The sequence below is a fragment of the Pteronotus mesoamericanus genome, unplaced genomic scaffold, assembly GCF_021234165.1.
Source record: "Pteronotus mesoamericanus isolate MK-2021 breed Mesoamerican mustached bat unplaced genomic scaffold, CSHL_Meso_final scaffold_54, whole genome shotgun sequence".
Classification (NCBI taxonomy): Eukaryota; Metazoa; Chordata; class Mammalia; order Chiroptera; family Mormoopidae; genus Pteronotus; species Pteronotus mesoamericanus.
Window position 1 is genome coordinate 62,015,894 of NW_026555321.1, and position 26,299 is coordinate 62,042,192.

General features: G+C 40.5%; 1 protein-coding gene across 2 annotated transcripts in view; it reads right to left on the reverse strand.

The window, feature by feature from the left end:
- Window positions 1-25,985, reverse strand: part of WWP1 (WW domain containing E3 ubiquitin protein ligase 1) — a 108,899-nt gene extending 82,914 nt beyond the window's left edge. For both annotated transcript variants that reach the window (XM_054595549.1, XM_054595548.1), the window contains exons 1-2: window positions 25,837-25,985; window positions 4,923-5,001 (exon numbers count right to left, since the gene is read on the reverse strand). The gene's annotated coding sequence lies outside the window, so the exon portion shown is untranslated. The remainder of the gene's footprint in view (window positions 1-4,922; window positions 5,002-25,836) is intronic.
- Between the last annotated feature and the right edge of the window lie 314 nt (window positions 25,986-26,299).

A 26,299-nucleotide genomic window follows, 5' to 3' on the forward strand; every position in this document is an offset into this window, starting at 1 on the left:
GTTGAGTATGATATTAGCTGTAGGTTTTTCATATATGGCCTTTATTACGTTGAGGAATGCCCCATTTATTCCCATTTTGCTGAGTGTTTTGATCATAAATGGGTGCTGTACCTTGTCAAATGCTTTTTCTGCATCTATTGAGATGATCATGTGGTTTTTGTCTTTTCTTTTATTTATGTGATGTATCACGTTTACTGATTTGCGTATATTGAACCATCCCTGCATCCCTGGGATGAATCCCACTTGATCGTGGTGGATAATCTTTTGAATGTATTGCTGGATGCGGTTTGCCAATATTTTGTTGAGGATTTTAGCATCTATGTTCATCAGTGAAATGGGCCTGTACTTTTCTCTCTTTGTAGGGTCTTTATCTGCTTTTGGGATCAGGGTGAAGCTGGCCTCATAGAGGGAGTCTGGGAGTCTTCCCTCCTCTTGGATTTGTTGGAATAGTCTGAGAAGGACAGGGGTTAGCTCTTTCTTAAATGTTTTGTAAAATTCTCCTGGGAAACCGTCTGGCCCTGGGCTTTTGTGTGCTGGGAGTTTCTTGATGACTGCTTCAATTTCCCCAGCTGTTATCGGTCTGTTCAAGCTTTCTGTTTCTTCCTCCTTCAGTGTTGGAAGATTATACTTTTCTAAAAATTTGTCCATTTCATCAAGATTTTCAAATTTCTTGGCATATAATTGTTCATAATAGTTTTTGATGATCATTTGTATTTCTGTGGTATCAGTTGTTATTTCTCCTCTTTCATTTCTTATATTATTAATTTGGGACCTCTCCCTTTTTTTCTTGATGAGTCTGCTTAATGGCTTGTCAATTTTATTTATCTTTTCAAAGAACCAGTTTCTGGATTGGTTGATCCTTGAATTGTTCTTTTTGTCTCTATGTCATTCGTTCTGCTCTAATCTTGACTATTTCCTTCCTTCTCCTTGCTCTGGGATTTATTTGTTGTTGTTTCTCCAGTTCTTGAAGTTGCAGTGTTAGGTCTTTTATTTGAAATGTTTCTATCTTTTTAAGGTAAGCCTGTATTGCTATGAACTTCCCTCTCAGGACCGCCTTTGCTATGTCCCATAGGTTTTGGACAGTGGTCTGTTCATTTTCATTTGTTTCCAGAAATTTTTTGATTTCTTCTCTTATCTCATTATTGACCCATTCATTGTTTAATAGTCTACTGTTCAGTCTCCATGAGTTTGCAAGTTTTTGAAGTTTCTCTTTGAGGCTGATTTAGAGTTTCAAGGCCTTGTGGTCTGAGAAAAAGTTTGGTATTATTTCAATTTTCCTGAATTTGCTGAGGCTTGCTTTGTGTCCTATCATGTGGTCTATCTTTGAAAAACTGCCATGAGCTTTTGAAAAGAATGTGTATTTTTCTTCTTTGGGATGGAAGGTTCTATATATGTCAGTTAAGTCTCTTTGATTCAGTGTTTCATTGAGCGCCACGATATGTTTATTAATGTTTTGTTTGGAAGACCTGTCCATTTTTCACAGTGGGGTGTTGAAATCCCCTACTATCAGTGTGTTCCTGTGTATATCTTTTTTGAAGTCATCCAACAATTTCCTTATAAACTTGGGGGCTCCTATATTGGGAGCATATAAGTTTACAATGTTGATGTCTTCTTGATAGATTCTTCCTTTAAGTATGATAAAGTGCCCCTCTGGGTCTCTCTTTATGGCCTTTCCTTTGAAATCTACTTTGTCTGATACAAGTATGGCAACGCCAGCCTTTTTCTCATGTCCATTTGCTTGGAATATTATTTTCCATCCCTTTACTTTCAATCTGTGTAGGTGTTTTGCTCTGAGGTGGGTCTCTTGTAGGCAGCATATGTGTGGGTCATGTTTTCTTATCCATTCAGCTACCCTGTGTCTTTTGATTGGGGCATTCAGTCCATTCACATTGAGAGATATTACTGATAGAAACTTACTCATCTTTTCTCTTTGTACTTGTGTTCCTCTCTGTCTCATTCTTTTCCTTCATCTGCTTAAAGCAGTCCCCTTAGCATATCTTGGAGTGCTGGTTTGGTAGAGATGTATTCTTTTAGCCTTCTTTTGTCTGGGAAACTCCGTATTTCTCCTTCTATTTTAATGGAGAGCCTAGCTGGGCAGAGCAGCCTTGGCTTAGGCCCTTGCTTTTCATGGCTTGGAATATTTGTTGCCATTCCCTTCTGGCTTGCAGTGTTTCTGTTGAGAAGTCAGCTCCTAGGCGTATCAGGGCCCCCTTGTATGTTACTTTCTCCTTCTCCCTTGCTGCCTTGAGGATTCTCTCTTTGTCTTTGACATTTGCCATTTTAATGATGATGTGTCTTGGAGTGGACCTCCTTGGGTCCCTCTTGAGTGGGGTCCTCTGTGCCTCCTGGATCCATGAGAACCTTTCTCTCCTCAAATTAGGGAAATTTTCCATCATTACTTTTTCAAGGAGGTTCTCTATTCCTTGCTCCTCTTCTTCTCCTTCTGGTATCCTTATTATACGGATATTATTGCGTTTCAGGTTGTCCTGCATTTCCCTAAATGCTTCTTCATTCTTTTTGAGCCGTTTTTCCATTTCTTCTTCTTTCTGCGAGCTTTTTTCTACCTTGTCCTCCATCTCACTGATTCGATCCTCAGCTTCCTCCAGCCTGCTTTGGATTCCTTCTACTGTGTTCTTCAATTCAGAAATGGTATTCTTCATAACCTCTTGTGTCTTCTTGATAGTTTCTATTTCCTTTTCCAGGCTGATATAGTTTGCTGTAAGATCCTGATAGTGTCTCTGCAGTTTCTCATAGTTATCTTTGAGCTGGCTGAGCTCATTGAGCTTCCTTAGAACCATTGTTTTGAATTCCATATCTGATAGTTCCCTTGCCTCTATTTCATTTAGCTCTCTCTGTGGGGAGTCCCCTTTTCCACTCATTGGAGGGGAACTTCTTTTTCTTCCCATTTTTGTGAGAGTCTGTTAAGTATTCTTGTCCTTTACTTTTCTTTCTGGGCTTGCCTCTGATGATGTCAGTTGTTCACCCTATAGGGGTTTGGGTTGTTTGTTTGAGCCTTTCAGGAGTCTAATGCCTGTGTCTGACTCCTGCTTGGAGCAGCTCTGTGACCCCTTCGGTCAGGGCTGAGCTATTTTGGGGGATCTCTCTGCGCTCTCACACGGGCTCCATGTGCGCATTCCCAGTGCGGCAGGGTCCCCCACCTGCCTGGGCTCGCATGTGCTTGCCCCAGACCAGGGGGCTTATTTGCGACCTCCCATACTCGTCGGGCCTCCCTGGCACGCGAACTTCGCGGCACTGGTCAGTTTATGGTCTTCTATTGCGTGTTTTCCCTGCTTTTGGCTCTTTGGGTGCGTTGCTTGCCCTCGCCAAACGGGGACTACGGAAATGGGAGGAAATCAGCTCTAGGACTCTCCGGTTAATCCTGTTTCTGGTCTCTCCTCCAGGGACTCTGGGCAGCTCTACTTATTTTGTGGGCCGCTCCGCAATCGCGGCGGGTAGGTCAATTTACGCCTGCCCTTGCCCCTCTGTGCACTCCCTCGCAGGCCGTATGGGTGCCAGTCTGTGTGAGGCCTTGCCGGCAGGTGCAAGCGTTCGCCAGCCCGCGTGGGTCACATACACTTTCGCCAACCCTCGCCGGTCACTGGGAGCAAGTGTGCGTGCCTGCTCTGGGTGTTTTGGGGGTGTCTATGTTTGCTTTTCAGCTTTTGGCTCTTTCAGGGTGTGGCCTCTTCCCACACAATGGAGACTACGGCAAGGAGAAGGAGTCGGGACTCCCCGGTTCCTCCTCCCTTTCTTTCCCCAATGCCTCCGTTTCTAGTCTCCCCTCAGGGGCCTCTGGGCAGTTCTGTGACCCCTTCGGCCAGGGATCCAACCCCTGTGCGGACTGCGTTTCAATTGCAGGCAGTCTGGTTCATGCGCACCCCGCTTCTGCCTCTTTGGGGTCGCGCCTTTCCAGCCCACAATGGAGACTACAGAACGGGGAGGGAGTCGGGACTCCCCAGTTCCTCCTCCCGTTCTTTCCCCAACACCTGTCTCCAGTCTCTCCTCAAGGCTCTCCCAGCCAGTCTGCACTCAGCCCCGTAGCTCACACGCATACAAGTTGTGTGCGGAGCACACAAAAGGCAGGTTAATTGATTCCCTTATGCCTGAGCGAGATGGTAGCTGCAGAGTGGGAAGTGCGTTATCACCTGGGCTCCACCGGCCGCCGTGTCAGTTCTCTTCACAAAGTTTTCCTCACCAGTCTTTTCCCAGGCACCAGCCCACCCTGCTGCCGCCTCTACCCAGCGATCAAGGAGGGTGGCTGCCGCTGCAACTTTTGCGTTTGCCCTTTAAATGTCTTTTTGCATCCCCAGCCACCTGTCTCTGGCAGAGAGCACCCCTAAGCTTTTTGGGGTTGTGTTTTGTCTGTATTTTCTCGGCTTTAGCTGCTGTAGTTTAGGGGTTCCTGTTTATGATTCAGACCCCGTTCTTCTCGGGGGGACGCTAACTGGCCGTTTCAATGCCCCACTGGTGCCAGTGCCCATGGGCACCCAGCCCACCCTCTCGAGCCTCCACCGCAATTCTCACCCGTTGGGATGTGTGAGAGTAGAATCCACTGTCCGCGGTACCAAGGCTCCTCTCCCACTATCGCTCCACTGCTTTCCAGGTGATTACTCCATTATTTAGTTGCAATTCCAGTTTGGTTTTGGGAGGAGGTCAGAGTGACTCCCTTTCACTCCTCCGCCATCTTTCCAATCCACATATATATATATATTCTTTAATTTGAGCATTACAGTAACGCCGTATAAGTAGGGAGGTACTATTTCATCTTACCCACAAAGAAGCTGAGCCCCAGAAGTATTAACAGACCCTATTTTTTATGACAACGTTATTACCACGTCTACACAGATATAATTAATTATTCACTATGTATGGATTTCAATGGTTAAACAGTCTTAGTTTAAAAAAAAATATTAATCACTTACTCTGTACCAGGAACTGTACTGGATGCTGGGGATATAAAGATGAGTAAGACACGATTCCTTCTTTCAAGGAGCTCATAGTCTAGTGAGGAGACAAACCGTAAACAAAGAGCTTTCAGTGCGACAGTTACTCAAATGTTAAACATAAAGTAGCACATTGGGGACACCCAAGAGGAAGTTATTGATCCAACCTTCAGGAATCAGAAGAAGGTTCATATCTTAAATTATGGAGAATATAGAGCATTCTGAGAACTTTGGGGTGGCTGGATAATGGGATGGAAGGACAGTATCAGGTATAAGACTGATAATAAACAGGATAGTCCAAATTGTATAAAATCCCATGGAACAGTTTATGTGGCACTCAAAGTATACAGAGAACAGTAATTTACAGTTTATCCTGAAGGTAACTGATGTACACTGAAGGATTTCAATAACCACAAGTGCATTCTAGAAGAATAACTTTGCCAGCAGTGGGTTTTTAAATGAATTAATCTGAACCAGAGCACTGGTAATGTGAACAAAAACCCGGAGGATTGTACAAGATCTCTGACCAGATGATTATGGGGTAGATGAAGGTTAGTAGAAAAATTCTGAAAGACTAAAATGTCCCACCTCACTATCTGGGTGGGTGATGGCACCATAACCGGGATAAGTAATGTTAAGAACAGGAACATATTGTGGTAGACAAACAGCACAAAGTTTTTAAGAGCAGATTCTGGAATCTATTTCAATTTCATCTCTAATTCTGCCACTTAACAGTTGTGTGGTCAAGTGTGGCAAAAGGAAAAACAAAGCCTGAGTTTTAACTAGCTATAAGCAAATTGGTTATTCATCCAAATGAATTTAGGTCATAACCTATGCCCAGAACATATGGCCATTTATATGTAAACTGATTATTTCCAGCTCAACCCTTTAAAAATGCCGCAAAGCAAACAAAGTTTCATTATTATTCGACTGCAAAAATAGAGTGTCCTTAATGTAGATAATAAACTAGACTTTCAGTCCTCCAAGGTTATAATCAAATCCTCACTTATAGGATATGTCTTAATTGTCTGCTTACTTTCAGATGTCACTCTTAAATCAGGAGCAACCATTTTAAAAGACAACAGATCTTACCCATTTTGCATACTATGCACAGTGTTAACATGAGGAAAAGCCAAAGAAACACTGTATCTATCTGTTAAGTAAGTTTGGCAAGAACACAAAAATGGTGGAAGACAGACTCCCAGCTTCATGCCAAGTCTAGAAGGTGATGCTAATCCACAGGAAACATCTCAGGAATGAGAGGGGGTGGTACATCTCAGGTGCTGAAGAAGTTTAGCCTAATGAATGTAGAATTTGGGAGGTTAAAAAAGCATGCAATTAGGCAAAACTACTGCATCAGCAGCACAAAATTTAAAACTCAATGAATGTGGCAGAGAGAGAGATGAACCAAGCAGCCTCTCTTGCCCTAGAATACCTGATTCTACAATTTGAAAACAAAAAATAAGTCTTTCATAAAAATGTAAACTCGAAGTAGGGAATCTGATTTTAAACAATATAGGAATGTTACTTCTATATAGGGAGAATATTTATAAAAAGACACTATTGGTCATTTCAAAGAGTTTATAAAATGAGACAGGAAACAAGAGAGTGACAGTGTGTCCTGATTTACCCAGACCAACCAGGATTGGGTCCTGCTCCTGGAAAACCCCGTAGCTGGTAAACAATGGGAGTGTCTCTAACTGTGTAGATAGCTTTTATGATGTATCTCAAAGAGATTTTTCTAGTGGAATCCTGTTATAATAAAGCATAATTCTGTTTAAGTGTATATTGTGAATAACCTAAATATTCAGAAGGGGGAGTCCATTTTATTGGATTTGCTCCTTAGGAAGCCTCAATGTCACGCTGGACTACATGCGGGGAGAAGAAGAAGCAGTAGGAAGTTTTCCCAACACATCCCACAGAATCACTTTTGCCAAACTCCCAATAATCACCATTGTGGTCTCTAAAGTCCACCAACAAATGTCCAACTCCCTGAATAGCTTCCTGATAACATTCCATCCTACCACTTTTCCCCACCCCATACCATGATCCCCACTCGACTCTCACGCCTCTGACAACAATCACTGGCCCTGGATCTGGCCAATGTCCATCCCACTGAATAGCACAGATGACAGCTGGACTCAAGGAGTCCTCTTTTGCTCACAGTCACTGAACAGTCATCTCACCACTGCGCTCTGTCTACTTAATTCAAGATCCTCAGTTCCTCCAGCAATCCTCAGTCCCAGCAGCACCTACTGGTAATAACACCACTACTGTACTTTGTTTGCACAGCTTCAGAGTTGCAAATTTCCATACAGGTGTCCTCAGAAAAAAAGGTAAAGTGCAGTCCTTTTCAATTTTAACAATGCAACGTTAACATTACTTTTTATTCCTATCCTACCTCCAAGAGGCCTTTTATTCCCAGGATCTCTCCTCAACCACTGTACATTCCCTCCACCTTGAGATAAGCTCTGTGCTGAGGTCTCAATGTACACGTTTAAATGTTTGGAGTAGAAGCTAGCTGATTTCTTAGAACTTTTTCTTGTCGATAGTGACCTCTCTGTTTAAATATTACTGATCAATCCTCTTAAATGTAAAACACAGGAATGCTACTCTCCTGATAATTTACAAGTGCCACTGGGTGAAAAGGAACACTTCCAAACGGTGTCATCCAGTGACTTGAAAAATACTTGTCATATCTCTCAGAGGACAAATAAAGGTGGGCATCTATGAGTACCCTTTAACCTCTTACTGGAGTTTGGAGGTTTATTTTAATCTAAAAATGCCCATCTAACCATAAGATGTAATAACCTCATCTTTCTCTCTCTCTCCATCTTTCTATACTTTCAGTCAATTTCCAAGTCTCTGGCACTTTACAAAGCAGTATTTTTTGATGAGAAAAATGTATTTATCTTCAAAATGCCAAATTTCCTAAGTCAGCATTAATGCCTATTCTTCTTTACCTCCACCCAATTTCATATTTTCAGCCAGAGGAGGTAAATACATTAATTTTTCCCAAACCTTCTGGTTCCGTTTTCACTCCTCCTCTACTTTTCACCTCTTCTTTTCAGCAACACAAACCCAGGTTTCTTTTCTAGACTTCTTTTTCAGACTTGTCTCACAGCTCTCCTTTCATAGATTCATTCTCTTCATATTTCTTTTACCTCTCTTTCTTGTATACAACAAGTTTATATTAAACTGTATTTTTTAAGTGTTATTCCTCTCAATTACATGAAAAAAATCTCTCTGCTTTATGATTATCTCAAAATTTTTTCTCTCAGTATATATAAAACTGCTGCTATATGGAGGTAACAAGCAAAAAAAGAAAATAATCTTAAACTGAAATGCACCATATACATCACAATTTTCAATTTTAACTATGCCACACTTGGGGGGGCCTACATAAGCAAACCCAAATCTACACCTGAATGCCTCAAGGTTGTGAAATCAAAATGCTAAGGCAACCAATCTCAAACAGCCAATTAGCTTCAAGCTACAGCCAAATAATTTCCTTCTTTGCTCTAGCACTTTCTGTCTTTCCCTGGCTCCTGTCCCAAAGCACTCCTAACAACTTCCGGCTTGGCACTGTCCTGTTCTAATAACTTCTTGCTCAAGTCAACCCTTAAAATTCTTAATATGCCCGTTTATCTTCTGACAGTTCTAAATCTTGGTCCATCTCTATATTCCTTTTCTACTGTTAATTCTCAAGCAATTCCAAACTATGTGCATTCCTTGCTCTCAGAATTACTCTATAACCTATCTATCAGTGACATAATGCAAATTTATTTCCTTTAATAAACATCTGTATTATCTTGTGCTCCTTACTGTAGTAATTAAAAGGCTTGCTGAATTTAACCTTATACCTCCTTAATTATCATGGCTTATAACACCCAAATAATTGTTGTCCACTAATTTCCTGTAGTTTACTTCCTCACTGCTCCTCATCCTAATTTCTAAGCATCCTTCAAGATTCAGCTTGTCATCTCTCCAGTTTTGGACTCATTAGTTACTGTATTTCACAGCACTGAAACCTTATTTACTTATCTCCTTACTACACTGTGAATTTATTATGACTCATTTTTTAATAATTTTTATTTTCAGTTAACAGTTGACATACAATATATTAGGTGCACAACATAGTGAGTACACATTTATATAACTTACGAAATTATCACCCAGTAAGTCTACCAGGGGTGTCCAACCTGCAGTCCATGGGCTGCATGCAGCCCAGGATGGCTGCGTGTGTGGCCCAACACAAAATCATAAATTTACTTAAAATATTTTTTTGTGATTACATGTGGCAGTGTATTTAATGTGTGGCCCAAGACAACTTTTCTTCTTTCACTGTGGTGCAGAGATGCCAAAAGCTTGGACACCCCTGGCCTAGACCCATCTGACACCATACATGGTTAATATATTACTGACTATATCCCTATATGTTACATCCCTGTGACTATTTTATAACCACCAATTTGTACTTCTTAATTCCTTTACCTTTTCCCCCGTCCCCAATGCACCTGTCTTCTAGCAACCAACAAAATGTTCTCTGTATCTATGTCTGCTTGTTCATTTATTTTGCTTTTTAGATTCCACATCAGTGGAATCGCATGGCTTTTGTCTCTGTCCGACCCATTTTACTTAGCATAATACCCTCTATACCCATTCATGTTATTGCAGATGGCAAGATTTCATTCTTTTTTATGGTTCAGTCATATTCTATGATATAGATGTACCACCTCTTCTTTATCCATTCGTGTATTGATGGACACTTAGGTTGCTTTCATATCATGGTTACTGTAAATGCTGCAATGAACATGGGGTACATATATCTTTGAACTAGGGTTTGGGTTTCTTTGAATACCCAGAAGTGGACTTGCTAGGTCCTTCTTTGTCTTTATTTTAAAGTCTCTTTTGCCAGATATTAAGTATTGCTATCCCAGCTTTTAAAAAATTTCCATTTGTATTAAATAACTTTTTCCATCTCTTTACTTTGTCTGTGTGTCTTTTGATCTCAAGTGGGTCTCCTGTAGGCAGCATATGTAAGGATCTTGTTTTCTTATCCACTCAGCCACCCTGTCTTTTGATTGGAACATTTAATCCATTTACATTTAAAATACTTCTTGGTATATAATTATTGTCCTAATATTATTCATGTTTTTTAACTTTTTTCTCCTTTTTAAAGACCTTGTCACATTTTTTTCTTCTCCTTAAATAAGAGCCTTTTACATTTCCTGTAATACTGGCTTGGTCTAGCTTTTCTCATCTGGGAAGTTATTTATCTCTCCACTGATTCTAAATGACAGTCTTCCTGGATAGAGTAACCTTGGTTGTAGGCCCTTGCTTTTCCTCACTTTAAAAATTTCGTGCCAATCCCTTTTGGCCTGAAGTGTTTCCATAGAGAATAGGCTTAGTCTTATGGGAGTTCTCTCTTAAGTAACTGTTTTTCTCTTGCTGCTTGTACAAGTTTCTCTTTGTCTTCAACCTTTGCCACTTCAATTCTGATGTGTCCTGGTGTGGGCCTCTTGAGGATCACCTTGTTTGAGACTCTCAGTGATTCCTGGACTTGTATATCCTTTTCCTTTGCCAAATTAGGAAAGTTTCAGTCATCGTTTCTTCAAGTAAATTCTTAATCCCTTGCTCGCCCTTTCTCTCTTCTCCTTCTGGTACCCCTATGATGGCTGATGTTGTCCCAAAGGCCCCTTAAACTACCCTAACTCTTGGATATTTTTTCTTTATGCTGTTCTGATTGGGTGTTTCCTGCTACCTTATCATCCAGATTACTGATTTGATCCTTTGACTCTCATCTGATCTGTTAATTCTGTCTAGTCTTCACTTCAGTTATCGTAGTTATTTTTGATGTAATTATCAACGTTTTTAAAATTATATTTTATTATTATTGTTGCCCTCATTTTTCCCCTTTGCCCGCCTCCATCCAGTACCACCACTCTCACAGGCAATCCCCACACCATCGTTCATGTCCACGGGTCATGCATATAAGTTCTTTGGCTACTCCCTTTCCTATACTGTAAATCAAGGCTATTTTGCAACTACCTATTTGTACTTCTTAATCCCCTCACCTCTTCACTCATTCTCACCCACCTCCATCCCATCTGGCAACCATCAAAACATTCTCCGTATCCATGATTCTGTCTCGGTTCTTCTTGCTGGCTTGTTTTTTAGATTGTTATTGATAAGTATGTATTTATTGCCATTTTGTTGCTCATAGTTTTGATCTTCTTTTTCTTAAGTCCCTTTAACACTTCATATAATAATCATTTGGTGGTTATGAACTACTTTAGCTTTTTCTTGTCTGGGAAGCTCTTTATCTGCCCTTCAATTCTAAGTGATAGCTTTGCTGGATAGAGCAATCTTGGCTCTAAGTCCCTGCTTTTCATCACTATGAATATTTCTTACCAATCTCTACTAGTTTGCAAAGCTTCTTATGAAAAATAAGGTGATGGTCTTATGGGAACTCCCAGTAAGTAACTAACTGCTTTTCTCTTGCTGCTTTTAAGATTCTCTCCTTACATTTAACCTTTGGTATTTTAATTATGATGTGTCTTGGAGTGGGTCTCTTTGCATCCATCTTGTTTGGGACTCTCTTTGCTTTCTGGACTTGCATTTCTATGTCCTTCACCAAATTAGAGAAGTTTTCTTTCACTATTTTTTAAAATACACTTCCGATTTCTTGCTATTTTTCTTCTTCTCCTGGCACCCCTATGATGCAAACACTGGACCTCTTGAAGTTGTCCCAGAGGCTGTTTATACTATCTTCATTTATTTGGATTCTTGTTTCTTCTTGATCTGATTGGTTGTTTTTGCTTCCTTATGTTCCAAATCATTGATATGAGTATCGGCTTCATCCACTCTACTGTTGTTTCCCTATAAGTTGTTCTTTATTTCAATTAGCATATCCTTCATTTCTGACTGTATCTTTTTTATTCTGTTGAGGTTCTAAGTTCCTTGAGCATCCTTATAACCAGTGTTTTGAAATCTGCATCTGACAGACTGCTTATCTGTGTTTCATTTAGGTCTTTTTCTGGTGTTTTGATGTTTCACTTGGGCCATATTTACCTCCTCATTTTAGCGACCTCCCTGTGTTTGTTTCTATGTATTAGGTAGAGGTGCTTTGACTTTGTTTCTTGATAGTGTGGCCTAATGCAGTGGGTATCCTTTAGGGTCCAGTGGCACAGTCTCCCCTGTCACCCAAGCTGTGTACTTAAAGTGCATCCTTTGTGAGGGCTGAATACACACTCCTCTTGTAGTTGAGCCTTGGCTGCTGCTGGCAGATCAATGGGAAGGATTCACCCAAGCCAATCAGCTGCAAGGACTGGCTGTGACCACTGACCACCAACCTCCACCCTCCATGGAGGATCAGCTCTGCAGGGGCAGGTGGTGGTGCTCCAATGTAGTCTGTAGCTGTCCACTGGGGTTTCTCTGGGTAATGCAGGCCAAGGTCAGCCCCCACCTTTGTTTTGCCTAAGGCACCCTTCCTGAGCTGTAAAGCAATCTGAGATGGCTCCACTTGTGCTGGGCTTGGAAATTCCCAGGCAAAGGCAAGCTGTAAATCTAAGCTGGCTACTGCACTAGCCAGGCCTGGGGCCAAATGAAGTCAGCTGTTGCTTGACAGGACTTAGGAAGTTGTGAAGCATGAAAAAGACCAGTCATTCATATGGAAAAGGAGACTAGGTAGATCATAAGTTGGGTGGGGCAGAGTCTCTGAGGGGGATCTCCAAGGCAAGTCAAACTGTGTTAACCAGGTTGACAGAGTCTCAGATATGGCACCAGCTTACTGGCTCTGTGTGGGGAGGGTTTAGAAAAGGTATAATAGCCTCTGCTTACTGTGATGCCAGACTTCAGTTTCTCCTTGTATACCACTGGTACCCTTGAAGCTGCCTCCCTGGTGCCAGAGCCCAGAGGGAGTCTGTGTGTGGGTTCTTTAAGAGGAATTGTTTGAGGCTCCAGCTGTGTCCTCAACCAACTTGATCCCCACTGGTTTTCATGGCTAGCAGTTGTGGGTACTTACCTTCCCAGCACTGGAACCCTGGGCTGAGGGGCCTGGTGTGGGGCTGGGACTCCTCACTCCTGAGACATCCCTCCTGAATTTTTATCCACGACATGTTCATGTGGGACTAGCCAATTCCAAGTCTAAGCCTCTCCTACCTGTCTAGATGGATGTGGTTTCTTTCATTCTGTAGTTGTCAGACTTCCATTAGACTCCATTTCTGACTATTCTGAGTGATGGTTGTTCAATATTTTAGTTGTAGTTCTGATGTGGTTGTGCAAAGAGGTGAGCCATGTCTGCCTACGTTGCCATCTTGACCAGAAGTTCGTTTGCAGTTTTCATTTCTGACTGCTTCTGTTTTATGTTTTCTATCTCTACTTGTATTTTTCCTACCTGTTGAAGTTCTCCTGAGATCACTGAATGTCCTCATAAAACCAGTGTTTTAGACTCTGCGCCTGATACATTGCTTGTCTCCATTTTGGTTTTTTTCCTAGAATTTTGTTCTGTTCCTTCATTTAGGACATGTTTGTCTCCTCATTTTGGCTCATTACCTGTGTTGCTTTCTATGTATTAGAAATATCCGCTACTATTCTTAGCAGAATGGTCTTATGTAGGTGTGCTGTGGGGGCTCAGTGGTACAGTCTCCCTGATCACCTGAGCCAGTGCTCCAAGTGTGTCCCTTGTGTGGGTTGTATCTGGCATCCTGTTGTAGTTGAGCCTTGACTATTGTTGGTACCTCGATGAAAGGGACTGACCCACAGGCTGACTGGTTATGAGGAACAGCAGTGACTCCAGTGGAGGAACTGCTGTGCAGAGATTGACACCAGTGAACAGGATTCACGTTGTCAGGGTTCTGGTGCCTGCTGAATCCAGCTTCGGCTGTACACCTCGTCTTTATATTTCCAGCCCTCAGCCCAGTTTTCAGTCTTTACTAACTACTCAATAAGTATGTATTAAATGGAGATTCACAATTAATAAAACAATTAATCCTGTGAAAACAGAGTGGTTAGGTTTTTAAAAACGTACCTATATAGCACAGAACTAAAACTTTAATAAATTAAAACATTATAAAGAAAATCCTGTACAAGTGGGAATATAAATCACCTATACCCTCTCCCATCTTTGCCCTGCTAATTCTGAGCTCCAAGTCCATATCCACCTAACCAATGTGATTTCATCTCCACAACCCAAAGTAAATGCCCATTAAAAAGTGTCCAATAGCTCTGGCCAGTGTGGCTTACTTGGTTGGAGCAATCACCCTATAAACCGAAAGGCTGCACATTCAATTCCCAGTCAGAGCACATGCCTGGGCTATGGGTTTGGTCCCCAGTCCAGACATGTACAAGAGGCAACCGGTTGATGTTTCCCTCCCTATCTCCCTCCCTCCCTTCCTCTCTAAAAAATCAATAAGCATGTCCTCAGGTGAGGATAAAAAAAGTGTGCAATAAAAAAGTGAATGTTATCTAAAATACTCCCTTGACTTACTAAATACTCAAAAGGTCAAAAGTATACAAACAAGAGAAAAGCTCATTAAACTTGGACATTTTCTAGCCTTAATTTTTCAAAATAATTTAGAGGCCATATATTAATCTCCAAATTATATATCAATCAGACTTTTCTAAAATTCTGGAGAATAATGGTTGCTTAGAACACAGTACCAATTTTCCCATAGAAACATTGTAAATGGTGGTGAGCTATCAAAACCAAGCCACAGAAGCCTACGAGACCCATAACAGCTGAATCACTTTTACAGTACAAAGAAACATATTGTTCCAGAGATGTTTCAGGGTTGCCTCAAATACTTCTTTCTGTGCATATGCATTGCTCCCACAAAGCCAAAGCAAAATTCTGAAAGAAATTTCTGACACTAAGAAAAAGTACTTTGCATGGTGCCTGGCAAATAGTAAATACTCAATAAATTATATCTCTTTTTATCCAGAACCCCCAATTTCAAACTGGTGTGTGCATGAAAATAGCTTTATTTCCTTACTATATACTAACTATAAATTCAAAAGTAAAAGGCAAATCCTCACCACTGTATTTACATGCCTCTCTCATAGCCTGCTGCCCATGAGTGCTTGATACCTATCAGCTAATGAAGAATCCTTAGTGCCAACTGAACCTCAAAACAACAAGCAGGCTTAAACCCAGAGAATCTTATTTAGTTTCAGGTGCTTTATTAAATAAACTACCTTGCTTCTCAAATTGATTTTTTTCTTAAATTGTCATCAAAATAGAAAAAGTTACAAAAATTCATATAGAAAATAGTCCTCCAAGAGCTGCCAGCTTAGATAACACTTTCCTAGACAAAAACAACCTCGTTAAATAGCTGGTGATGAGACGTGTCATCTAAATTCTCTGGGCCTGGGTAATCTTACTAAATGAGAAATGGGGCACAGACACATCATACTTTCTAGCTTAAAATTACTTGACTAAAATTACTGCGTATTTCATGAAAACATGAAATTGGAGCAATCACCCATAATCACAACAACCTAACTCACAACTGTTTTCATTTTGATACCACTAGTTTCCTGCAGTATACTTTTTTTTCCCAAAGTTGCAATCCTAGTGTACAAATAAACTTATTTTCTAGTCCCTACCCTCCATTTACAGTAAGAACTGCCCATTACAAAATAGGTTGATTCCTTGGCCAACATTAGAGCAGTTTATGCTTACAATTGTAAAAACATAGGTTTGGCAACAATATTCTAGAAGGCCACAAGATGGTGATGTTGCTCAAAAAAAAAAAAATACACCTTTTAAAAATATATAATTAAATACATTATACTAACTTACCAAAAAAAAAAAAAAAAAAAAAACCCACAATAAAACAAAACAGTTTTTCTTCCTTGTAAGGGTTGTCAAAAATGTTTGTACTTTACTAAGAAACAGTAGTGAGGAGGAAAATACTTTTCATCAAATTTAGTGGCAACTATTCTAACTTTAAAGCAAAGCAATTATGGTCCCTAAAAACAAAACAAAAACACAGGACTTGAAGAGTACTATTGTCTTTTATCATATTAACCTTTTTTTCTCTCCTTGCTCCATCCCCTTCTTCTTCAGGTCACAATAGAGAAATGAAATATATTTTTACTTGTCATGCATTAAACAACTTTATTTTTCCTAATTATTAACTTAGGAAGATGATTCCTATTTATTTTTCAAAAGGTAAATTTATTTACATCAACAAAGGAGAAGAATGTCAAAATGGTATCAGCAATGAGAATCAGTTAATTTCTTTCTAATAATTTCCTCAACTTCTTATAATATGCAATGTCATATTTGCAATGGCAAAATACCAAAACTTTTCAAACAAATCTTGTTGCATTTGGTAATTTCCCCCATGCCTTAGTGATTATCAATAGACATAGGTTTCCCATGTCTGTGCTGCATGTCAATTAAGAAATAAGATTCAAATAACACTGAGCATCTTAAAACCTGGGTTCCAAACTTATAGAATCAATTTAATATACAAAAAGTGCTTTATAAATACTCCCTAGGCAGAACAGACGACAGAGTGTACCAATGTGAGACCACCTGCACTTACATGGGTGTGTAAGTGATGCAGAAATACAGCCAGCCTTAAACCTGGAATCTGAATCAGGTCTCTGACTCCAAAACTAGTAAGAATAATGCTGACCACTTACTGGGCTCCTCTTATTTGTCAGTCACCTTACAAAAAAACTATTTCTAATTTTAACAACCGCTCTTCAAAGTTTTTATTGTTCCTACTCACAGATGAGGAAACTTAGGTTTCAGAAACTGAAAATTGCCCAGAGCCACAAAACTAGTGAGTCAGGATTTTGAACCCAGAATTCTTGGGCTCAAAGCCAATGCTCTTTTCACATCTGTATGGCAAGAACAGAATATAAAACAAGAAATGCTGAGCTAAACCCATGCCTTAAAATAAGCAGTTTGCCACATAAATCAGATGTTACTATTCACTTATTTTTTTCACTTAAACATTCACGGTAGGGTATTTCTCAGAGGCTCTTAAGCTAGTCATTGAAAATGCTTTTTCTTAAGGTTAAAAGAGAACAAGTCATCTTTAAAAAGACAATGTGTAAGAATGTAAACACATTAAGAGTGAAGAGGAGGTAAGCTGTAGGGACTGCTTAAGAAATCATTTCCATGTGTTCTGGGAAAAACATCCAGGGCAACACAACACTCTTACTTTGCAAAGATCAAACGCCATATAATTATTATTACAATCTATTTCAAAATGACACAAACATTTCCATAAATAATTGGTCATTTGTTTCAAAGTGTGGTATTTTAATGATGTAAGACTTGCTTACCAGACTTTTTTCCTTCAAATCCAAAAATTTTTAATGTTTTGATATTCAAATACACAGTACTTGCTCCATCTCACAAAGCAGCAGAAAGCAGTCATGAAAGCCTAGAGCTGATTACCATTTTGGGGTAATGTGATATGGACAATAGTGTCTCTTGCAGAGACAGAGAACCTAGGTCCAAGCTTCAACTTTTCTTTCTGTGTATATGCCACTCTGTTTCTTACTTGTAAAAGGAGGATCCTAATGTGAAGGGGGTAACTAGCATTGCTTCTAGCATCTGGACCACTGCTAATTTCCTCCAGGCTCTAGCACTACATCCACCCTAGCCACACGCTCCATGCCTATGGCAGAGCCACCCGGCAGAGCCACACACTGCACTACCACAACAATGCAGACAGCAGCAGTCACAGGCCCTGCTGCAAACCCTTCCTCTGCAGCAGGATCAGACTGCAATTATACTCAGGTAGCTGAGAGGAATATAGTACTGCTAAAGGTTTTGTTATAAATGCACAATTTCAAGATATTTTAAAGTTTACTCAAGTAACAGATACATAGTGTTAATTTACTATTTAAAAATACTCTAAGAATTTTAAAGCATGCTGCCAAGTATAAACTTTCATCAGATATCCTCACTCTTAAGAGGCAAATTTATAATTCAAAACACAGAAACTTTCCTAAATGAGATAACCAATTAAAGAGCTAAAATTTTGCTCCTTGAATAATGCGTTTCTTCTCAAGCTTAAAATAGAAATACAGGAACACAATCCTTTATCCACAAATCCAAAATCCCAAAAGTGGTAAAAACTTAAAGTTCTTTCATAACTCATTTGATGGCAAAATCTGACCAGATAGGTGGCTTTTTGTGTCCTTATATACCCATACTTAAACATTTGCCAAAGAAAGTACAGGACGCTGCACTAGACTTTATCAGGGCTTTGTATAACATAGTATATGGAATGTATTACCTTTCTAATATTAATAATAATTTTGAAACATGCCTCATATCAATGACAAGCTAATATGAACCCATCCTAGTGAATATTTACTGAATACAAAGTGCCAGGTTTAAGCCACGCAATAGATCTGTGAATTTATTATTACTACTACTTTACATATGAATACTGTTTACATATGCTAAAACTAGGGTTTAATCTAAAGTGAACACAACCACTCTCACTCAGCCAATAAATGAGTGCTGGAACTCAAATCTTTGTATTTACTTTGTATTTCACTTTACAAAGTGAAAAGCAGATTATCTGATAACTAATCACAATGTCTAACTTAGCTGTTTCCATTGGCATTTTTTTTTAAAAAAGGTCTTCATTCAAAAGACTTTCGTCTTTTGGAGGAGTATGGGGAAATTGTTTGGACAAGGAGCCTGAGGGATGCCTCCTGCAGAATCACTTCTCTTGCCAGCTGCTTACTGAAATCATCATTTATCAGACTGTGGTGTTTCCTCAGGAAAGTCCTGGGCAATCACCTTCTACCTCTTTAAACATGTGAAAGGTTCAGATGTTAAGCTCCCTTTGTATTTACATCACACAGTGTGATTCATGAGTTGTAGTTTAGAAAGTGGTCTCAGGGAACACCAAAACTCCAAAAAAGACAGATTCAGTTTCTACCAGCACTTCTCAAACTAACGTCTGAGTAATTTGTTAAACATAAAATTCTTAAGCCCTACAATCAGGGACCCTACTTCAAATGGGTACTCAACAATCCACATGGTTAACAAATATCCCAGATGACTGTGGTGATGGTGTTAACAATATCGCCTTCCCACACTGCACAGAAAAACCCTTACCAGCTCAGCCAATGTTGGATCTCTTTCTTAGATTCATTTTAGCAACTTACTTTTTATTAAGAGTTAAGAGTTGAGATTTGATATACAGCTCTGCTCATGCCAGAACTGTCCTTGAGAAACAGGCGGCTCCCAGAAAAGTGGGCTTATTTAATTGTTCAACTTAATAATAAGGAATTATGAACAATAAAAATGGTTTAAGGGCTACTTATGTACCAGGGACTAAACTTTCTACTTTACAAACATTATCTCAGTTAATCCTTACAAAAATCCAGTAAGAAAGATACTCTTTACATTTTACAGAAGATAAAACTGAAGCAACACTATTAGGCAGTATTGACAAACATCGCTCTGACTTTAAAGCTACAAACTTACTCAAATGATAGCCTCCCTTTAGTTCTTGAACTGTAAGTGTAGAGTCATTTAGTTTAAGTGTAAAGTTTGCCCTAATATAAGTTCATTTAACTAATCCTTCTGCCCCACATTAACTAAATACAAAGAGTAGGACCTCTTGGCATGAAGGGGATGCTTCACCACCAGGGTATCCATCTTAAGACTCAACAGTCTGCTTTCTCCCATTTTATTTAATCAAAATTATGGGTATACAAAACAGCTATTACAAGAACTTGTCTTTCTCAAATAAAAGGCCATCATACCTACAATTCTGTCAATGCTAGTATATTTTTAAACTACCCAAGTAATTTAAAGTAGAGAGAGCCATCGAGAAACACCGTAAGGTAATTCCATCTGTCCCCTTCTTTGTGCCCTAGCCCTTCCTATCTACATGATCATATTTCTCAGTACAGTCAAGCACCAAACTCCTCTCCACAACACCCAATGTACTATTTTTCAGAAATCTGCAGATTTGCACTAGGATGCAGAAGCCCATTTTTGAGGAGCTTCCAAAGTGCTCCAAAGCTACACCTAAATTCTTTAAATGAGATACATTGATTCCACTCAGTAACTATAATACAATAACAACAAAACACTCATTTCCTTCATTCCAGTTAGCCTAAATGTTACTTAGATGACCTGAACTTAAAAAGGCTACTAAAATAAAGTGATAGTGACATAAAGACAAGAGATGAACATAAAGTAAGAAAAACCTAGCCACCAATCTAGAAATCTACCTGTTCTTGGATGAGATGAGCATTACCTTATTCCTTGTTTCCCTAAGGAGGGCCCAGATTCAAAGTACTAAAACTGCTACATAGCTTAAGTCTCAGCTCCCAAGTTTTCCAGAAGCCCCATTTATGTAATACTCCTCTCTGGGATAATCCTGGGATTCATATTCTTGTCTAGTCCCTCTCCCTTGAATCTGGACTGACCTGTGACTTACTGGAACCAATAGAATATGGCAGAAATGATGTTATGTTGGTTCCAACACTATGGTTTAAGGAAGCCTGGTTGCTACTGCTTTTGAACTCCTGGGAGCCCTGAGCAACCATGTAAGGCCAGCAATCCTTCTGGAAAGGCCACCTAGAGAGCAAGGGGCTCTGAGACAACAGGACTATATGGTACAAGAGGAAGAGGAAAAGAAAGAGAAAGAGAAAGACAGAGAGACCAGCACCCAGCTAAAGTGTCAGCTGAATGTGGCCAGTTGAGTGACCACCAGCAAAACCAGCAGAAATGTTCAAATGAGGCCAGCCTGGCAACCTGGGATAGCAAAACTGTGATCAAAAAAAAAAGGTTGTCTTAGGTCACTTAGTTTTAGGGTTGATTGTTACACAGCAATAAGTAACCAAAATAATGCTCACCTGGTTCCTTGTGTTTTTACATAATTTGCTTAAAACCCAGAAAAAGGGAGTGTAGTTACAAGCATACCTCGCTTTACTGAACTTTACAGGTGCTGGGGGGTTGTTTGTTTGTTTTTTCCTTTACAATTGGAAGACAAGAACCTCCACCAGCAAAAAAGATGAGACCTTGCTTTAATGTGGTGTCTGGAACCAAACCCACAGTATCTCTGAGCTATGCCTGTAACTATAATTCCAAATACTCACACAATCCCAGAAGATAAAGACAATGCCCTTATGCCCTTCTTCATTTTTAAAAATTCTTTAAAGATTTTATTTATTTATATTAGAAGGGGGAAGGGAGAAAGGGAAAGAAACATCAATATGTGGTTGCCTCTCGTGGGCCCCCTGCTGAGGACCTGGCCCAAAATCCAGGCATGTGCCCTGACTGGGAATCGATTCAGTGGCCCTTTGGTTTGCAGACTGGCACTCAATCTACTGAGCCACACCAGCCAGGGCCTTTATGCCCTTCTTGACGGTGACTCTACTAAATTTCAAGTTCTAGGAGGACAGGTTTTCCTGTGTGTCATCTTAGCACTGGACCCCCAGCACCTCACACAATGTCTGACATGTAGTAGGTACACAAGTATGTGCTGTGAGCAAATAACAGATTTTAGGAATGTTAAGACAAATACTAGTCTTCTTTATAAATTAGGAACTATCTGACATATGTTTTTACATAATTTATTCCCCCAAAAGTTGTTTAAACATGAATGTGAAGTGCATACTAACAGCTTTTTTATGGTAAATCTTTCTTTTAATGATAAAGTTTTTTATGTAATGGTAAAAATCATGCAATATCATGATATAGACTTTTGGAAATCAGATTCTGATTTATTTGCTCCAAAAATACAAAATTTCATAGAGCAGGCTTTTATGAAAGAACAAACTTCATCGGTTCAGTTCCCGGTCAGGGTTGTGGGCTGGGATTCCGGTTAGGGGCATGTGAGAGCCAACAGGTTAATGTATCTCTTGGACATTGATGTTTCTCTTCCTCTCTTTCTCCCTCTCTTCCCCCTCTCTAAAAGTAAATAAATAAAATCTTAAATAAATACAAGAACAAACATCATCTGTAAAAGTAACTCAATTAAAATCCACAAGTTTCAAAAGGAACAAAAATACTTATAATACTTAATAAAGAAAATATTTCTTTAAATGAGAAATCAACGTTTGCTTTTTCCTTTACAGGAAGATAACTATTTTGTGCTAAATTCTTATAAATCTCAAAATTATCTACCAAAAGCCATGCAATGAGATTAGCATTTAAACAAGGAGGAAAGAGACAAGTTCAAATTTACACACTACAAATGTGTAACACAGATTCCAAACAGGTAACTTCAGACTCCTCACCCACAGCCTTCAACTACATTTACACTGTTGAAGAGTCATTGGGAAAAGAATACTGACCCAGGAACACAAATATGTGCTATAGTTCCAGTTCTATTTTAGTCACTGACTAGCTAGATACCCTGGAAGTTTAACTTTTTTCACTTATTTAAGCCTCAGGCTCTTCATCTAAAAAACAATGACTAGCACCTGACAGACCTATTGCTCGGCTGTAATGAGAACCACATGATAAAGTTTGTACTGCATTATGAAAAAAATGTAAAATGAAATATAAATATCATATTCTTCTAATGTCAGAAGAACAGGAAATCATCCATGTAGTGCTTCTGTTAGACAATTTTCCTCCTTTAAGTTTTAGGAACTAGTTACTGCAAAATATGTATCACTATCATTTCCAATTTATTAGTTTTCCCACTGCTTGTTATAATTACATATTTTTATAGAAAGAGTAAAGAAGACTCCAGTCTTTCTAATAATTACAGAAGAGCTATAAAAGATATTAAGTAATAACCTTCCCTTGTTCCCTACCAGGAAAATAATCTATAGGTGCAGAAAAGTCAACAGTTTACTCATCAAATTACACTGTAACCATACTAGGGATGGTTAGTTACTTAATCCAATAAGAAAATTCACTGACTAGGTCCCAGTACTTCATTTATTTTGTAAAGTTTCCATTTTTACTTGATAAAGGCTTCCTGAATAGAGAACAGGGGGATTCTTACGTAGGGCATACCTGAATAGAAAAAAATAAGTTTTTAAAGTTTCTTATTTCATTTACTTTCCTTCCTACCCCACCCTACCCCATCCTCCAATCCAGACTGAGATTACAAAGGAAATAAATAAGTAAATGACTGGCCTAATACCACTACCTGCTCTCCATACACCCGATTCATCCCTAAGCCTCACCAGCACTCCAGCATATGGAAAGAAGATGGGTCCACACAGACAGTCCATTGAAAACCTAAGAGCCAAGAATCACAAATTGTTAACTGGAAGGAACCTCCCAAGATCATCTAGTGTTCACTGACAAGGTCACTTAAAGCAGTAACTATATCCAATGATGATAAATCAGTTGCATACATCATAGGAAAAAGAAATTAACTCCTGAGTCCACTTTACACACTTGCTAATTGAAATACCTGGGACAAATGATTTAACCTCTTGGGCTAGTTTGCTCTGTAACATAATAGCAAATACCATGTCAGTCAAAATTCACTGTAAACAACAACACAGTGTAAGGAGATAGTCCGCCTAAGTATAAATACAGTGTGTCTGTACTGTAAGGGTTCTAAGCAGAAAATGGAAGAATCTGAAGGTTCTGATGTTTTAGAAGCCCCCAAGTAATTCTGACAGCTGCTTCGAGGCCAACCCACTGGCCCATGGGTTCCTTAGATAAGCTGCAGACTCTCCACAGACTCTCTAAAATTAAAAGCAGAAAGCACAGGTTTATATGGAAATTTTCCAGGCCAGGTTTCTTTAATTTCACCAAAAATCATTAATCCCCAAAAGATTGAGAACTCCTGCTACAAAGTAACACATGCCAAAGATAAAGCTTCTGTGGATGTGCTCAAAACAGTACCACTATCCTCCTAAATAACCTGAATCAAAAACCTAATTATTTTTATTCTCTTCATTTTCTCTCTCATCATCAATTCTGTCTAATCTACTTCTTCCTCCTTTCATTCCTAATAATTACGGCCACAGCTCAGCCCCTCGCTATCTATGACTACAGCAATCACGAGATCTCTCTGCCTCCAAGTTTTCTCTACTTCAATCCACACTGCACAGATGCCAGATTAACCATCTGACAACTGCTTTACATTACATTACCAACTCAAAGTCATCTGTAAAACCCCCAACACCTACCAAATCCAAGGTCATTAGCCTGCATTAAAAGCAAATAGAAATTGGTCCAATTTTTACTTCGAGCTTTATCACTCTCACTACTGGTACAGATACTTTATGTTCCATCCATACATAATTATTTCCGTCTCCCCAGATGTATGATCTCTGTGCTCTTAGTCCCTTCTCTCTGCTGGGATTGCCTTTCCCTGCCTGCCAAGATTCTTAATCATCCTGAAAGATTTCACAAGCCACGAAACCCCACCTTCCCAAATGAAATGTGGGCTTTACCCTCTTTAAATCTGAATTCTGCAGGTACCTGAACTACCTATTAAAAGACAAATAAGCGCTAGCCAGGTGGGTCAGCTGTTTGTAGCTTAGTGCTGTGCACCAAAAGGTTGAGAGTTCGATCCCCCATCAGGGTGCACACATATGGGTTCCATGCATGGTTAAGGTGCATACAGGAGATGACCAATCGTTTCTCTCCCCCACCCCTCTAAAATGAATAAAAACATATCCTCGGGGGAGGATTAAAAACAAAAAGGCAAATGAGGCATGTATGTATAGTCCTACCCACCTAACTAGTCCCTGAAGACAGAAACCATCATCATGCACACCTTTATATTCCCCAAATACCCACCACAGTCAAGCAGTAGGTGCTTAGTAACTAAAAAGAAATTTCAGATTTTGAGAGGTGAACACTAGACTACTCTCTCTTTGAAGGCAGAGACTTTATCTGTGACACCCTCTATCACACCAGGCTTCCAAAACATAGCCCTTACTTTCTACTTTTCAAAGTCCAGGAAGAACTATTTGAAAATGTCAATAAGCTACATCTGAAAGAACTTTTCAATTTACTTCACACTTCTCAGTCTGAGTAGCTCCCAACACTTGGCCACTAAGTTTTTAATTTGAAAAAATACTAACTTTATGAAAAGTGATCATTTCCATGACAGCTAATTTACTACTTTACGGCTAAAAACAAATCACATACATAAAAGAATACCTTTCTTTTTTAAAAGATACATTCTGCTTGTATAATACACAGACTCAGTGCGACAAATAAGGTTGATTTAAAGTAAGTGTGAACTCTTGTGAAAATGTGCATCCAAGTGTTTTAGGTAAAAACACCAAAGGGGGAGAAAGAACTTTGGACATTCTCTTCCACCTCTATTACCAACAGCATTTTAAAACACAAACTCAAATCCTTTTCAACATTAGGCTGTGTGCGCGCGCACACACACACACACACTACAAAACTTATCGAACAGGAAAAAAAAGCCATGCCAAGCCTTTGGAAGAGTAAAAATGTCAACCTGACAGTGGTCTTGTCTGGTTATCACGGGAGCGAAGGCAGATTCACTCCCAGACGACGGGGTAAAAAAGAGGACCTAGCACAGGACAATTCCTCAAAGGTCGCAAAACGATGAGCCAACTACAAAATTAACATCTTGTAAAGGTCGGCAGAAGGTCTGAGTCGGTAGCAAAAACTGCAAGGTCACCGGGACCTGGCGGGTCACCGGGGTGGAGGTGGGGTGCGCTGGGGCTGCAGTTAGTAGGATGGGGTGACACTGGCAGCGATGGGGGTCTGGGCGCAAGCAGGAAGTGGACCCAGTGTCTCAGAGTGGCAGGGGGACAAGGTGAGCAGCTGGGCGGCCGCCCTGCCGACTTACCGGGACACTTCGCTCGGCCTGTGTCAGGGCCACCCGGCAGTCCCGCGTCCCCCGCCCCGCAGAGGTCCACCCGGGCCAAACGTTCAGCCTCAGGGTCCAACCCGCCCCCTGCCCAGTCGGCGCCCCGGCGTCCTCACCGGCTCCCGAGCTCGTAGAGGCGCGTCCCCAGGCGGCGGCGCCTTAGCCCTCGGCGCCCAGGACCGCCATCTCGCCGCAGGCGCGGTCCCGCAGCCAGGCCGCCCGCAACCGCTCGAAAGCGCTGTCGCTACCCGGCCCTCCCCCCACCCGCCCCACCGCGACCGCCCCCGCCGACCCACACCTCCCTCCCCGCGAGCGCGCCACCCGGCCCACAGATCCCGACCGGACTCGCTTCCCCGAGCATGCGCAGCCAGGGCGCCGGCGACGCCGCTGGAAAAGTCCGCTCCACCGGCTCTTCCGGGCGTTCAGGGAATGTGCAAGACCAGCCAATAGGAGAGGAAGGCGGAGCCCCGAGCAGTGGTAGGCGTGGCCTGGAGCTCGAGGCGGGGCTAGAGCCGTGGAGGGGCGGAGACTGGGGAGAGGCTCCGCGGGCTCGAGGGGCCTGCCGCTGACGTGACCTTC